The 15,457-nt window shown below is 40.2% G+C and overlaps 1 protein-coding gene across 6 annotated transcripts in view; it reads left to right on the top strand.

The window, feature by feature from the left end:
• The window catches only part of CDK14 (cyclin dependent kinase 14), a 540,806-nt gene that overhangs the window by 297,695 nt on the left and 227,654 nt on the right, over positions 1–15,457 (top strand). The window lies entirely within an intron of this gene.

Raw genomic sequence — 15,457 nt, 5'->3', positions numbered from 1 at the left:
AAGCAACTTGGTTGTTCTGGTAAGAGTATTTAAAGGATTTTTTATTTCAGTTTCTTCCACCCAGTCATTAACTTACTTTTGCAGGCGCTAGTTCCACTGTCATGCCAAGATAGCCTGTCATTTAAAATGAAGAATGACTATTTTAGGATGGTAGCATAAAGAACAAAGTGTGGAATCTTGGGGTGATGGATTCCTGAAGCTTCCCAGAACTGGGTGAGGATTCGTTGACCTTTTCTCTCTTTCTAAGTAAAAACAATTACTTCAATTACTTTTTTTTTTAAGTAGCCAACATGCACACACAGTGATAAAATGGGAGTACAGTGACAATTAGATTTCTCTCTCTCTCTCTCTCTCTCTCTCTCTCTCTCTCTCTCTCTCTCTCTCTCTCTCTCTCTCTCTCTCTCTTAGTCCCACTCTTTGTGCTTATTATCCAAAGGCCTTGCGCAGTTACTGATGTACTCCCTAGATACAATGTGAACCTATAAGCACATAGTGTACCCTCATTTCTTTCATTGCAATTTCCCTTAACTGTGTATTATTACTAGCTCCATATTAGTATTTATAAATGTATCGGCCTCACTCACAGTTTGAGTCCATATCATAATCTGTTTAGCTAGTTTCCTCCTACAGTTCAAGGTCACTGCCCTCTTTTCTCACAGTGTCACAATCAATGCTTAGATGCTTAAGGCTTTGTATTTACAAATATGTAGATAAACACCTAAAGTTGCCACTGGTAACTCTTTGAAATTTTGGAAGCATAACAGTGACTTTTAAGCATAGTTCAATCTGACAACCACTCTATTGTTTCTAGGTAGATCCCGTGCGTGTCTCGGGGAGGAATCCTAGGTTCAGTGGAGGCCTCCTGCCTTAAGTATGTTAGACCTACTGTCCAGTAGCTCATCCATCAGGGTAGAGTGCTAGATGACAAGTCAGACCTGCAGGTGACTCTTGTGTCATAGAAATTAAGATTAGGGGGAATTTGAGGATGCTTTAGAGTTGGAATGAGATATGGGAACTGGTAGTAAGGGGGTAAACAGGAAGGCTGCCCAGAAGCATAGGTACACCAGAGTGCAACCCTGACGTGTACCACTCCATCAACTGGTTCAGGCAAGCTTTCATCTGAGAACATGAGCTCCCCAACCCAAGGCTTGTGGAACAATGATGTTTGTGTTTTCTGAGAATATAAGGCCCCTGAGAGGTCCACAATCAGATCTCCAGTACCACCTGTTTTCCCAGCCACGTGACTGACATCTCTCCATCCCACCCGATGTTTAAACCAGAATACAACACCAACCCAGCATCAGGACTCTTGTGAAATCTAGACTTAACTGTAACCACACTTGGAGTTTACTGGGCTAGTCCTTTGGAGCATGGAACTAGGTACCACTCTGTACCAGTTCTTCAGTTCTCAGGTTTCTGAAAACCTCACAGGAGGAGCTCGGGAGAGCATCCTTGCTTTATTTTCCCCGGAGGCAAAGATCTTCCCCCAGGAAACCACAATGCTTCAGAAACAGCTCTCCTAGAACATGCCCCACATTTGCCCTAAACCTTTTCCTCTGTCTCAAACAGCAAAATGTAGGTTCATTTTACAGTTTGCTCCAGATCAGTGAGGAGGGCATTACTTTATATTTACATAACGGGAATTAAGTTGGTTTTCCCTGGAACAAACAAACAGTTCCAAACAGTTCCAAAGGTAAATTCAGGTCTCTTTCTTCAGTAACACTGAACAGCTGGAACCTCTAACATGAATGTTTTTAGGCTTCTGCCCATCCTGGTTGTTCAACAACAACACAAAACAAAAGACTTAGTTGACTGTGAGGCAGCTCACCTGCACCTGGAGGATCCAGGGATGCCTACTACAGTTGCTGTTAAGATCTTGGCTTATTGAGCACATTCGAGTATTGCAGTGTGTAACCTGTGAGCCTCACAGCAGGAAAATGAATGCCCTTTCTGAAGATTGTTTTGACAGACTCCGTCTTATGTAAGCTCAGAGTTTTCTAAAGCTCTGCTGTTAGATTGGAATGTGATGGTGGCCGGGTTAGACACTGGTGGGCAAGAAGTGAGGTAGTTACAAGCCATGACCATTTACACCTAGAGAGCTTATAATATAGCTAGAGAGATAGGCAGAGGTTGCATATAAGAATAGAACAGTTTTACCTGCTGACTGCTAAGAAAATGAGAGGGAATAAAAATCTTTAAGAAAAGGCTAATTTTTAGGTCTTCTTCACCTAAGTGTACCTTTTCTCTGGTATGTTGGGCTCCCTAACTTTTCTATAGATACTGGCTCCCGGCCACAGGCTGCCTTATAGTGTGTGATGGGCCACTATGCCAGTAATGCAAACATACCTTTTGTCCTCTCTTTCCATTCGCCTCCTTCAAGCTACTGATGAGATCACTTGGCTTGGGATATTTTTCTTTTTAATGGTTAACGAAATTGTTCTCAAGCTTTCATTTGAGCCTATTCTGAATCTTTTATTAATTAGACTAAGAATCCCAAGAATGGACCCTGATTTCTCTGGTATTATGTGACAACCATGAAAGGACTCTCAAATTCTAGTAATACAGGGAATCAGAGACAGCCTATCAAGGGCATGCTATAGGCAACTAAGGTACCATGTTCCATAGGAACTTCCTACTTTCTGCCACATGAGCCTGAACTCTCTTCTGCTGTCTGCCTGTCCATGGCATCAGTAACTTGTCTAATAAATCTATTATCCAAAAGGATAATAGTGTCCCTCAGTGTCCCCCTTGGACCTCATAGTGAAATCTTTCATAATTTTTTCCTTTCTCTACAAAGGGATCTTGAATATTTACATGACTGGACTTTAGTCACAATAGGAATGTAAGCATTTTGAAACACTGGAGCAATATCTATTTGAAGCCTCCAGTGTGAAACAGGTATAGGCTTGGATGCCCTGGATGAGATGTACTGGGTCTGCCTCCCTATTTGACAGGAATATGTGCTTAAGCTTCTGCAAAGAACGCAGCGTTACAGACACTCAGGCTGGGTAGCTGCTCCTGCCACCTGGGTAAGTCCAGCAATAGACTCACTATGGACCAGATACTGTGACATAACTAGGTCAGAACCTGGGCCTGCAAAGCAAATGAGCAGTGGTCCCATTTTCAGAGAAATTGGGGCTGTCTTATTAATGAGTAACTTGGGCCACCTTGTGCAATTACAGGACCCAAGTCATTGAGAGAACAGTCATTTGCATAGTGGAGGAGGGGAGGGGAGTCAGCAGAGCTTCTAGAGGACTTTTTATGAGTGTTTTCAAGGGCAAGTTACATAGGAGTTTGTCAGTTAAATGTTGTACATTAAATATGTTGTGCAACTCAAGTTAAGTAGAGAAAAATAGGCAGCTTGATTATCTGCTCGAAATTGGCTTAAACATAAACAGGGATGAGAAGAAATGGGCTACAGTCCTAGCAGGGCTTCTATTCCGTAGAATCGAGACTTTTACAATGTAGTCAAAAGACTCATTAAGAGGAGTAACTGGGGTGGGCAGAGAGGGTATGTTATTAATGGTGTGTGCCAGTAAGCATCAGGCATTACTTAGGTCCGTTGCAACCTTTCATCTCATTTACTCATCATGAATGCAGTATGGATCAAGTGTGGCAACTTTCAGGGGTGGGGGACTCAAATGGAGGCGTTTGGAAAGCTTAATGAAGCAATGTTTAGGAAACTGGATAGTTAAGGTTATGAAGCATTTCCAGGCTAGCAACAGCACAGAGCCTTTCCCCGTTCTCTACCATGCGCTCAGAGCAGGAAGTGGTAGTGGAGCCTCCTGAGCACCATGGCTGCCTCCTGCCTATCTGGGGAAAAGCCAAGGAAACTAATACAGAAACCTTGGTTTTTCTCTTCCTTCTCATTTTGGTCTATGTAGCTCCCTTGGGCAAACCCAACTTTGAAAGCAGAGAACTCGATTAGAGATCCTTCAGTTCAGCCTCTGGGGGTCATAAAATAGGGATAAAGAAAACACATGGAAGAGTAAATAGGGGATATCCAGGGGGCTGCCATATGCATTTTATAGATGACACATCAAGACTCCACTAGGTTGTGCCTTTCATCCTAAACTGCATTTATAGCAGTGGTCTCCCATGACCCAGGGGCACACATACACACACACACACACACACACACACACACACACACACACACACACACACACACACCATAAAAACTGTTTCTCTATCAATGGAAGGAAAAGGAGAATGAGCCTTGCAGCTGACAGACCGACCAGGAGTTCTTATGGCTCAGAACTGAAAAGCAAGAGCTGGGGTGGCATGTGAGCAGAAAGAAGGGGAAGAGCTGGTGACAGTAGATACCCCTGGGATCTCAGGTTCCTTTCCCTTTAAGAAGAAGTGATAGTGTTGAAGAAGACACAGGGAGATGACTGGAGTCCTCCCTGCAGTGGGGGTGAGACTCATGCATTTATATAGTTTTTAAATTATTCCCCCAGTTCTCAGTTTTACAAATTTGAAATTGTAATATTTTTCCTCCATGAGCAACATTCAATCCTACTTTCAGGATAACCAGGATCATCAAAATAAAGTGAAAACTGCATTTCTCTTCGTAGAGGTTTTCTGGTAATTATATCTGGAATCTTGTGTTGAGTTCCATGTTAGGATTCCAATGTATAATTTGATCTCTCCTCAGAAAGTATGACATGAAAAAAGAAAAACTGAAAGTATAATTGAAAACAGTTCACATTTGTTCTCCATGCTATTTATTACATCTTCTTTTGACTGGCATCCCCATCCCCCACCCCTAGACTTGAACTGTCTGCAAATAATCCTGTAAAATAAACAAGGCCTGTTGTCCTCTTGGAAAGGATCAGGGACTTGGGTCATTGCTTAGTATGTTTGAGGCCCTGTGGCCAACTCCCAGTGGGGATTTACATGAGTACACACACACACACACACACACACACACACACACACACACACACACACACGTGTTAGGAGACCCACATGATGACTGTGCTGCACATCTGCTATATATGTGTAGGCGGTCTAGATCCAGCTCATGCAAGCTCATTGGTTGGTGGCTCAGTTTCTGTGAGCCCCTGATGGATCCAGGTTAGTTTACTCTGCATCTTCTTGTTGGTGCTTCATACTCCACAGGTGCCTCTGGGCTGTGGTTAGTTGGCTCTGTTGATCTGTCATCTCTAGGTCCTTTTATCCTTCCCCCCACTTTTCCACTAGACTCCCTATGCTTCACCCAGTGTTTGGCTGGGAGTCTCAGCATCTGTTTCCAAATGGCTGCTGTGAGGCTCTTGTCTGCAAGCATAGGAGATTATCATAAGTAGTGTAAGGAATTGGGTCTCTTCCATTGGCGTGGGTCTTAGATTGGTGGGACATTCCCTCAATCTCTGCTCTATCTTTATCCCTGCATATCTTACAGGCAGGGTAAGTTTTGGATCAAAGTTTTTGTGGGTGGGTTGGTGTTCTCCTCTCTCCACTAAGAGTCTTGTCTAGGTAGAGGGTATACTCTTTAGTCTCCATGGCCCCTACTACTAGAAGTCTCAGCTATAGTTTTACTCATATCCTCTCAGGAACCTATTCTGACGTAGGTCTCCAGTTTGTCACAGAGATGCCCCCGCCCACAGTCTCTCTTTTCTCTGCAGGCCTTCTGTCCTTTTGCTCCCTCTCTCCCAGGTCTGATCTCCACCCTTATTTCTCTCTGTACCTTCCTCTCCTACCTTATTCCCTCTCTTCAACCACTACCTCTATCTATTCTGTTTTGCTTTCTGAGTGATAGTTAAGCATCCTTTCTTGGGTCCTCCCTGCTACTAGACTTCTTTGGGTCTGTGCATTGTAATGTTAGCCACCTGTGCTAAGTGGCTAAAATCCACTTATAAGTGAGTACATACCACGTGTATCTTTCTAGATCTGGGTTACCTCACTCAGGATGATCTTTTCTAGCTCCATCCATTTGCCTGCAAATTTCATGATTTCCTTCCTTTTAATGATTGATTAGTATTCCAATGGACAAATATACCATAGTTTCTTTATCCATTCTTTGACTGAGGAATATCTATATTGCTTTCAGATTCTGACTATTATGAGTAAAGCTGCTATGAACATAGTTGAACAGATATCCTTGTTGTATGGTGGAGCATATTTCAGGCATATGCCCAGGAGTACTATAGCTGGGTGTGTTTTTTTTTTTAAGTTCCATGCAAGTTTCAAGAAATCTTTTTTTTTTAACAGCCGAGTAATACTCCATTGTGTATCTATTCTTTATCTATTCTTCTGTTGAGGGATATCCAGGCCGTTTCCAATTTCTGCTTGTTATGAATAGAGCAATAATGAACATGATTGAGCAGTTTTTCGTATGGTAGGATAAAGTGTCCTTTAAGTATATGGTCAAGTGCTATAGCTGGACTTTGAGATAGATATATTTCCATCTTTCTGAGAGACTGTTGTACCAGTTTGTACTTCCACCAGCAATGGATGAGCATTCCCCTTACTCCATGTCTTCATCAGCGTGAACTGTGATTTAAAATGAAATCACAAAGAAGTTTTTCTTTGTTTCCCTGATGAGTATTTTAAAGTGTTTTTCAGTCACTTGAGATTCCTTTATTAAGAACTCCCTGTTTAAATCTGTACCTCATTTTTAATTGGATTATTTGTGTTTTGATACTAGTTTCTTGAGTTCTGTATATATTTTTGATATTAGTCCTCTATACGACATGCAGTTGGTAAAAATGTTTTCTCTTTTCCATAGGATGCCTCTTTGTTCAAATGCTAGTGTCCTTTGCATTATAGAAGCGTTTCAGTTTCATGAGGTCCCATTTATTAACTTTTCATCTTAGTGGCTGTGCTAACAGTATTCTGTTTAGAAAGTCTTTTCCTGTGACAAGTTTAAGGGCTATTCCCTGCTTTCTTTTCTGTCAGGTTCAAGGTATCTGTCTTTATATTGAGGTATTTGATCCATTTGAAGTTTGGTTTTGCACAGGGTGGTAAGTGTGGATCTATTTGGATTCTTCTCCATACAGGCACCCAGTTTGACCAACACCAATAGTTGAAGATGCTTTCTTTTTTTTTTTTTTCCCTAGTGTGTATTTCTGACTTCTTTATCAAGAGTCATTTGTCTAGAAGTGTGTGGACTTATGGCCGAGTCTTCAATTAAATTCCCCTTATTAATGTATTTGCTTTTATGCTAATGTCACATTATTTTTATTAATTGATTTTGTAGTAGAACTTGGAATTGGGAGTGGTGAGACCAACAGCAGTTCTTTTATTGTTCAGGACTGTTTTAACTGCCCTGGGTATTTTGTTTTTCCATACAGAGCTGAGAATTGCCTTTTCAAGGTCTGTAAGGGATTGCGTTGGAATTTTGATGGTGATTGCATCGAATCTATTGTTTGCTTTTGGTATGATGACCATTTTTTACTATGTTAATTGTATTGATCCATGAGCATGGGTCATTCTATCTTCTAATATCTTCAAAGACTTGAAGTATTTGTTGTTGTTGTTGTTGTTGTTGTTGTTGTTGTTGTTGTTGTTTTTGTCTAATCAGACAGGTCTCTCACTTGCCAGTTAGAGTTACCTCAAGCAATTTTACATTATTGGCAGCTACTGTGAAAAGTATTGCTATTTCCTGATTTCTTTCTCAATTCATTTGTCATCTGTATATAGAAAGGCTACTGGGTTTTGTGAGTTGATTGTGTATTCAGCTACTTTACTGAAAGTGTTTATCAACTGGAGGAATTCCCCTGTGGACAGTTTAGAGTCACTTCTTCTCTCTTAGCATGTGCAAGTAAAGATACTTTTCCTTCTTCCTTCTGATTTGTATCCCCATTTCTAAACCTTATAGTTGTAAATTATTTCAATAACTATTCCTTATAATGACTGTATATGCATGTGCACATGTGTGCACACACACTAGAGTACATGTGGAAGCCAGAAAACAACTTGCTGGAATTGGTTTTCTTTTCACCAGGTGATTTCTGGAAATCAAACTCAGGTCATCAGTCTTGTAAGCAAGTTCTCTTAACAGTTGAGTTATCTCCCTCTTATTAAAAAATGTCATTTGTAAAAACAGTCTTTTGTTAATATACTCAGATGCATACTCAATAATGTTCTAGGTAATAATATTAATTATATAAGCCATTGCCTCAAAAGTTATTAATACCATATGTTGATTTAAAACAGATTATTATAGCAAACTTTGTGGTTTTTACATTTAATTTAAAAATGGTAATGAGTGTAGATGCAAATCAGGTGATGGCGTGCTACATAGCATGCATGAGGTCTTGGGTTTGAGCCACAACATCTCATAAACCACACACCATCATGTTCCATACCTGTAAGTCCATCACTCAGGGGATGGGGGCCATATGATCAGAAATCCCTCAGCTACATAGCAAGTTAATGTCCAGTCTAAGAACTTATCTTTAAAATAGTGGTAGTAGTAGTAGTAGTAGTAGGAAGAAGAAGAAGAAGAAGAAGAAGAAGAAGAAGAAGAAGAAGAAGAAGAAGAAGAAGAAGAAGAAGAAGAGGAAGGAGAAGAAGAAGAAGAAGGAGAAGAAGAGAAGAAGAAGAAGAAGAAGGAGGAGGAGGAGGAGAAGAAGAAGAAGAAGAAAAGAAGAAGAAGAAGAAAAAGAAGAGGAAGAAGAAGAGGAAGAAGGAGAAGAAAAGAAGAAGAAGAAGAAGAGGAAGAAGAAGAAGAAGAAGAGGAAGAAGAAGAAGAAGAAGAAGAAGAAGAAGAAGAAGAAGAAGAAGAAGAAGAAGAAGAGGAAGAAGAAGAAGAAGAAGAAGAAGAAGAAGAAGAAGTTGCAACCAAGCCAGTAAGGGCATGGCAACCCATCAGAATTGCCAATTTCTTCATATTGGGACATTAATTTGCTGTGTGGTGCTGTCATCTAGAATTAGAATAATGAATCGAGTTTTAGGAACTGAGAAGCAGAAACCATAAACATAAGGCAGTGAGCTGTGAAAATGGTGGCATATTCACACATGCTCCATTGAGAATGCTTCTGCACCCTCAGCTCATGCAGATGGGATAGAGTCAGAAATCAGTGATGCAGAACTGCTGAGGTGAAAGCTCTTAAGGAACCGAGGTGTAGATGGAGACTTTTAGGATTATTCGTGTAGCGTTACCGAAATTGATGACTTGGATGAGCACTGATGTTAACATAGTCTGCCCTAAGTGTCAGCGGACCTTTCTTATGTACTATGTCAGATTCTCAGCAACGTGGTTTTCTGAGTCACTGAGCATCTGTCAGCTACTCCAGTCAGCTGATTAGTGCAATGGCAACCATTGTCATGTGTGAATAACCGCATGTAGCTGCTTTCCAAAAGACTTTATTAAGAATGATAGGTGCCTGTCTGTAGGTCCAGTTTGTGGTCCTCAGACTTTAGATCCCTCATTTTTCATACAAATCCACAAACAGCAGTAGCAGCAGCAGAAGCAGCAGCAGCAGCAAGAACAACAGCAACAAACCCTTGAGAGCCCTAAGAACTAGAGCATATAGTTATAATTACCTGGGTAATTCCAGAAGAACATCAGGCACTTAGCTTTGCCATGTCAGGTGAAGTTGAATACACAGGCCTTCTACAGTCAACCAATATTTAGTCCAGCCATTCTAAGTGGCCTTACGATATCTCTATAATTTCACTTCAATAAACAGCTCTCAGAGAAGCATGCATTTTTACTTTCTACACAAGAGTAAAAAGTAATTCCTGTTTTTAAAACTCAGTTACATGAGCATTTCCATTATCTTTGGAAATTGTTCTGGTTTGCTTTCTTTAGCTGTGATAAAACACCATAAGAAAAGCAACTTCAGGAGGAAAGGGTGTATTTCTTCTTATACCTCCAGGTAACAATCTGTCATTGAAGGGAGCCCAAGCAAGAAGCCAAGCAGGGAAGGGACCCGGAGGCAGGAACCAAAGCAGAGACCACGAGGAAGAATGCTTACTGACTTGTTACCCATGACTTGCTCAACCTGCTTTCTTATAACCCAGGGCCATCTGCCCAGAAGTGGTCCTACCCACAGTAGACTGAGCCCTCCAACATCAATCATTAATCAAAAAATGCCAACACAGATTTGCCTCCAGGCCAATCTGGGAAGGAAGGCTTTTTTTTTTTTTAATTGAAGTTTCCTCTTCTCAGATGTCCCTGGCTTGTGCCACGTTGGAAAAAAAAAAAAAAAGAAAGAAAAAGAAAAAGAAAAGAACTAGTCAGCACAAAAATCTTTGTTAAAATTTTATCAAAGTTTCTTTTGTTAAAAGTGAAAGAAACAAGCGATCTGTTAGGATAGAAAAATTAAACATGATTTGCTGATCCTCATATTTTTGAAATAATTAGGTGCTGAATAATTACATAGAACTAAGTGTAAATGTGAGCCAGAGGTATGAATTTTGGAAGAAATTACCTGTGAGTGAGAATTAAAAGCAAGTCATTACACAGAGACTGAGGCAGTGCGCACAGGTCTGCACTAGATGGGGTCCTAGAACTAAAAGGAGGAGTGGACACATGCTCCATCCCTAACCCAGTCTCCAATTGACAACCACTTGCCAATGAAAAATTAGCTTCTTCCATGGGCATCTCCCTGGGGAAACAAGTACCACTTAAGGGTAGGCTACATGCCTGGGCGTAGATGGCCAACAGAAACTCAGTGGCACCTCTGGAGCTTCCTTGTCTCATAATATCCTGTCCAGGCATCTTTTTATTTCTTATTTTTATAGTTGTATATATCCTACAGGTTCTGTGTCTGTATATTATGGCTTTCAGTTTTTTGTTTTTATGGGATTCTTGAGTATGCAGATGAGTGGGCCTCTAGCTCTATATCTGTTTCTTGTGCCTCTTCTTGTCTTCTTTTTCTCATGTTGGTTTTGTCCTACTCCAACTTGTTTGTTTTTGTTTTATCTCATGGTATTTTATTTTATTATAATCCACTTGCTCAAGAGTGGCATAAAGCAATTGGACGGGAGAGGACATGGGGAAGAACAAGAAGAAGTAGAGGAAGGGAAAACCACAATCAGGATATATTGTTTGAAAAAAAAATCTACTTTCAATAAAAGAAAAAATGTATAAAAATAAAACAATGTTAAGAATTTTAAAGTAAAAGAAAAGCAAGTCATTATCCACCATGCACGACAGCCTGTGTGCATTTGAGAACCACTGTGTCTGTCATTTTTCAGCCCTGTATGAAACTGTTTGCTCAAGGGAAGACAAGCTGACTTTAGCTCATGGGTAAGAGGTCTCAGTCCATGTCACATGACTCCACGTTGCTATGCCTTGGTAAGGCAGAGCATCAAGATACAAAGTGTGTGGTGGAGCAAATCTGCTCATCTCATTGTTTTGAAGAAGGTTGAGGAACGAGAAGGAGAGACATATTTTCAGATACCCAGTTCCTCCAAGGGAGCAAGACCTCTGCCCACGTTCTCCACCATCTCCTAGTACTGTCATCAAATTACAGATCTGCCCATGAATTAATCCATTATTACATCAAAGCTTCCATGAGCCAACCTCTTCCTTAAAGCTTCACCCGGAAGCATTACATTGCACACCAAGTGTTCGACGCATGAATTTCCAAACTACAAGATACCAATTTAAAGGTATAGCTTATACAAAACCAGTATGAGACAAACATGATAACCCTCCCAGAGGGATATCATGTCACTCCTGGTTAATTAGTCAGTAGTGGAAGAGTAAAGAAAGAATGTTAAAGTAAGGAAAGTGATCAGCAGGGTGTAACTCACCAGAGAGAACAACTAAGAGCTGCAGAGTAGCCATTGTTTGCTGTTGATGGTCTCACCTGTCTAGACAAGTGTAGAGAGCACTGTCCCGGGATTGCTTCTTTGTCCCTGCTATAGGATCGGACCAGATAGGATCTGTGTGGCAGCAGATCTTATCTCTGAGCTAGCCATGTTATTGACACGGAAAATTGTTAGCTACAAAAACTCTACTTTTGGAAATCTAAGATTCTATTGTAGAGGAATAATGATATCCCAACACTGAACTGTCAGCAGTAGGTTCTCGAATAGCAGGAGATTCCCCTTTCCTCTCAGGTCTGCCCTCATTAGAAGTGGCAACACAAAAGCCATGTATAGACTTTTGTTATGAGAGCGAGCCGTTCTAGGAGCCCGCATCAGCACGCCCCCTTTCCAGGTACACAAACTAAGCCACGCTGCACTGTGCAGGCAAGCTGCCCTCATCTGGTTTGCAACTCACCTTTCTTTTCCAATTCAGACTAAACATTAATAGAAGTTTTGATAATCACCCATGAACTTCATGTTTTTTAAAAGGTAGTGTAGCTCTCTTCCTGTAGTGTAACCATAGCAACTGACAGGGAACAGAGAGAGAAAGCTTTCACACATGCTGTGCTAATTAATCCTGTCCTACCAGTTCCCTTCAGCTGAAAGATGCAGTTTAATAAATTTTGCATGAGTAAGCAGCTTTTGATTTGTGAGCCTCACAAACCCATAGTGTTGTCTTTACCGAAAAGATTTGGGGCAAATGGCATTAGAAAAAACATATTTCAAGGTATTCTCTTTTTAAATGAGCCATTGTTTAAGTAAATTGGTCTTCCCTAAGATTTATTTTTCTTATTAAATGATTATAAAAATATTTTTGAGTGAACAGCTTTTGCCCATTGGTGTATGGGGTACCTTCAAAACTAACAACTGACTATATTCAAGTGAAGTGATGAGAGAGCTTTTTCTCAAGTGATGGAGAAAACTGTATTCTGAAATATAAATATCCTTATTTTCTATATGATATTTCTATGTGCAAACCCTCTTTTAAAAACTCTGTTATAAAACTTTGAAAACTCATCCTCATTGCTCCTTTGGGAACCACTGTAGCCCAGCTGAATGAAGATGTGGTTTTCTTTAACCAACGTATGTGAGAAGGGAGTAAATTATGTAGACTAGGAACTTCTGTTTGTATTTTCCACAAATACTGAACCAACTTAACAACTTACATTTGCTCCGCAATCACTCGAATGGTTTTGATTTACATTATATTTAGGTCATTCTGGTTTTTCCCCTCATCTTAGGGTATCACTTTCTATTTAATAACTGGCCTGATTGTGTGGATTGTCAAAGACAATCTCACGTTTATCTGTCTCCTATCTCTGTCTGAGCTGTCTGACAATAAGGCCTCGGGAAAAGCAAGATCATCCAGCACGGATGGCATCCCATTTGACTTGACAGCTACATAAGGGATGAGCCAGAGCCTATTTCCAGACCTGTCGTTAGCTCTGTGGTTTCTGTATGAAAATGTAGTCATTAAGGACCAGACCTTTGGTAGGATCGCCAAGCCCTACAGACATTCCTATAATACTGTTCTATCTGAATCGAGGTTGGACTATGCCTCAAAGAGGAAAGAATGTGCTACATGGACTCTGTGCTTGCAAATAGCTCTACTTGTGTGCAGAATAGTAGGTGTAGTAAATAGAGTTTATTTGTATGTTTCTTGTATCTACATTTTTGTTTGGGAAATGCATAAGCATTAACCAATTCAGCATATCATCGCCTTATTATAAGGACTGAACTGTATAATACTGGACTATCATGATAATTGAATTAATTAACAATTCTTTGTATTACTAGTTGCCTTATTAATTTTAAATTTTATATATAATCCAGAAAATTAACAGCTATGGTTAACAAACAGGAAGAAGTTTGTGTTCCCAAACATTACTAATAATTTTAATAGATTATTGAAATGAACATGTTAAAGTAGGTTCACGGCAAAAACTTTGTGTTATGTTATACTTTAAGTATAATACTGAGAGATGATCCTTTATGCTTGTGCTGTTAGTTTGTTATGTAACTGCGAAAAGGTGCCAGAGTTGATCAACTTAAATGTAGGAATGGTCTTTCTTTGTTCATGGTCTCAGAAGTTTCAGTTGGCAATGGGCTGGTCCTGTTGTTTTTGGACTTATGGTGAGGCAGAATGTCACATGGAAAAGCTCAGGGTGGAACAAGGCTGCTCACCTTGTAGCTGACTGGGAGCAGAGAGAGAAAGGCTATCTCCCTAATATCCTCTTCAAAAGCATGCCTCCAGTGAACCAGCTTCTTTCTACTAGACCCCCATCTCTTGGAATGGCCTATCAACTCCCAGTAGAACTGTGGCCATTGGAGTGGTCAAAAGGGCCACAAGGGAGCATCACAGGGCTTTAGATCTGGAATATTTTAGTATTGCATTTGTCACTAATGGTAACCAGGTAGTGATCTGTTATTTGTTTTACTTTCAAAAACAACATTGTGAAATGTGTGACTGTTAAGAGACTCAGAAGGCTTATGTAGATGGCTCAGTGGTTTAGAATGCTGCAGAAGACCCGAGTTCAGTTCTTAGCTCCAAAGTCAGGCAGCTCACAACTACCTGTAACTTCTACTCTAGGAAATCCAATGCTGTTTTGTAGCCTTTTCAGGCACCCACATGCATGTGTACATAGCATGTGAATGTACACACACACACACACACACACACACACACAAACACACACGCATAATTAAACATAAAAATAAAGCTGTTTATTCTTTTAAGTATTACCCTGGGGACATAACTTGCTGATTGTGCTTTCTCAACGTGCAGGAGGGTCTATGTTCAATCTTTCCACTGCAGCTAAATATTTTTTTAAAGTGTTAGACAATCATTATATACATTCTTGGAAAAACACTCAGAAAAATTTACTAGATTATGAAAGGGGAGGGGCCTGATGGGTGGCTCAGCAGTTAAGAGTATGTACTGACATGTCAGTTTGCAGAGGGCCAGGTTTGGCTGCCAGCACCCACATCAGGAAGCTCTCAGACACTTATAGCTCCTGCTCCAGGAGAACCGACACACTCCTCTGATCTCTTTAGGCTCTCACACTCATGTGCATATACCACCATACACATGATTAAAATTAAAATAAGTCTTTTGAGAAATGGATAATCACACATTCCAGAGGTAAACCATGGGGGCATACAAAAACATGTTGTTTTCAATTAAAGTGATATTGCTGCTTTTCGCCCATTGCAATCTGATAATCTGTTCTTATCATCTGTATGTGCCAGTTTGATCATTGCTTTATAATTATGAAGCTCATTCATTTTCAGATAAACCTCCCCAGTGTGTGGCCCTTTTGAGTCTTTGAGAAACAAGCACACCATAAGAACGTTTGGTGCAGCTCTTTGAGAAAAGAATTGCACTTTCTTATTACAGACTCCATACACGTGTAAATGTTGGTGGCACTGATCAGTTGTACAGCTGGGAAACTTTGGCTTTAATATGTCTTTTCTACAAATTATTTGTCCAAAGAACCCTTACTGATACGACTTACACGTTTTGTAACTCTGAGAGCTAGAGTTATACAAAGCAGAAATCTGAAGTAGCCAGGAGATTCTAAGGTGGTTGTGCTTTTGTTTAGTGATATTTTATCAGATCCATAATACTAGAGTTTTCGTTGCAGTGTGAATGACTTGATGATTATTAACATGTATTAAAAACATGGAG

This window comes from Acomys minous, assembly GCF_964271855.1.
Source record: "Acomys minous genome assembly, chromosome: 6".
Classification (NCBI taxonomy): domain Eukaryota; kingdom Metazoa; phylum Chordata; class Mammalia; order Rodentia; family Muridae; genus Acomys; species Acomys minous.
This window is presented reverse-complemented; position numbering and strand designations above follow the sequence as displayed.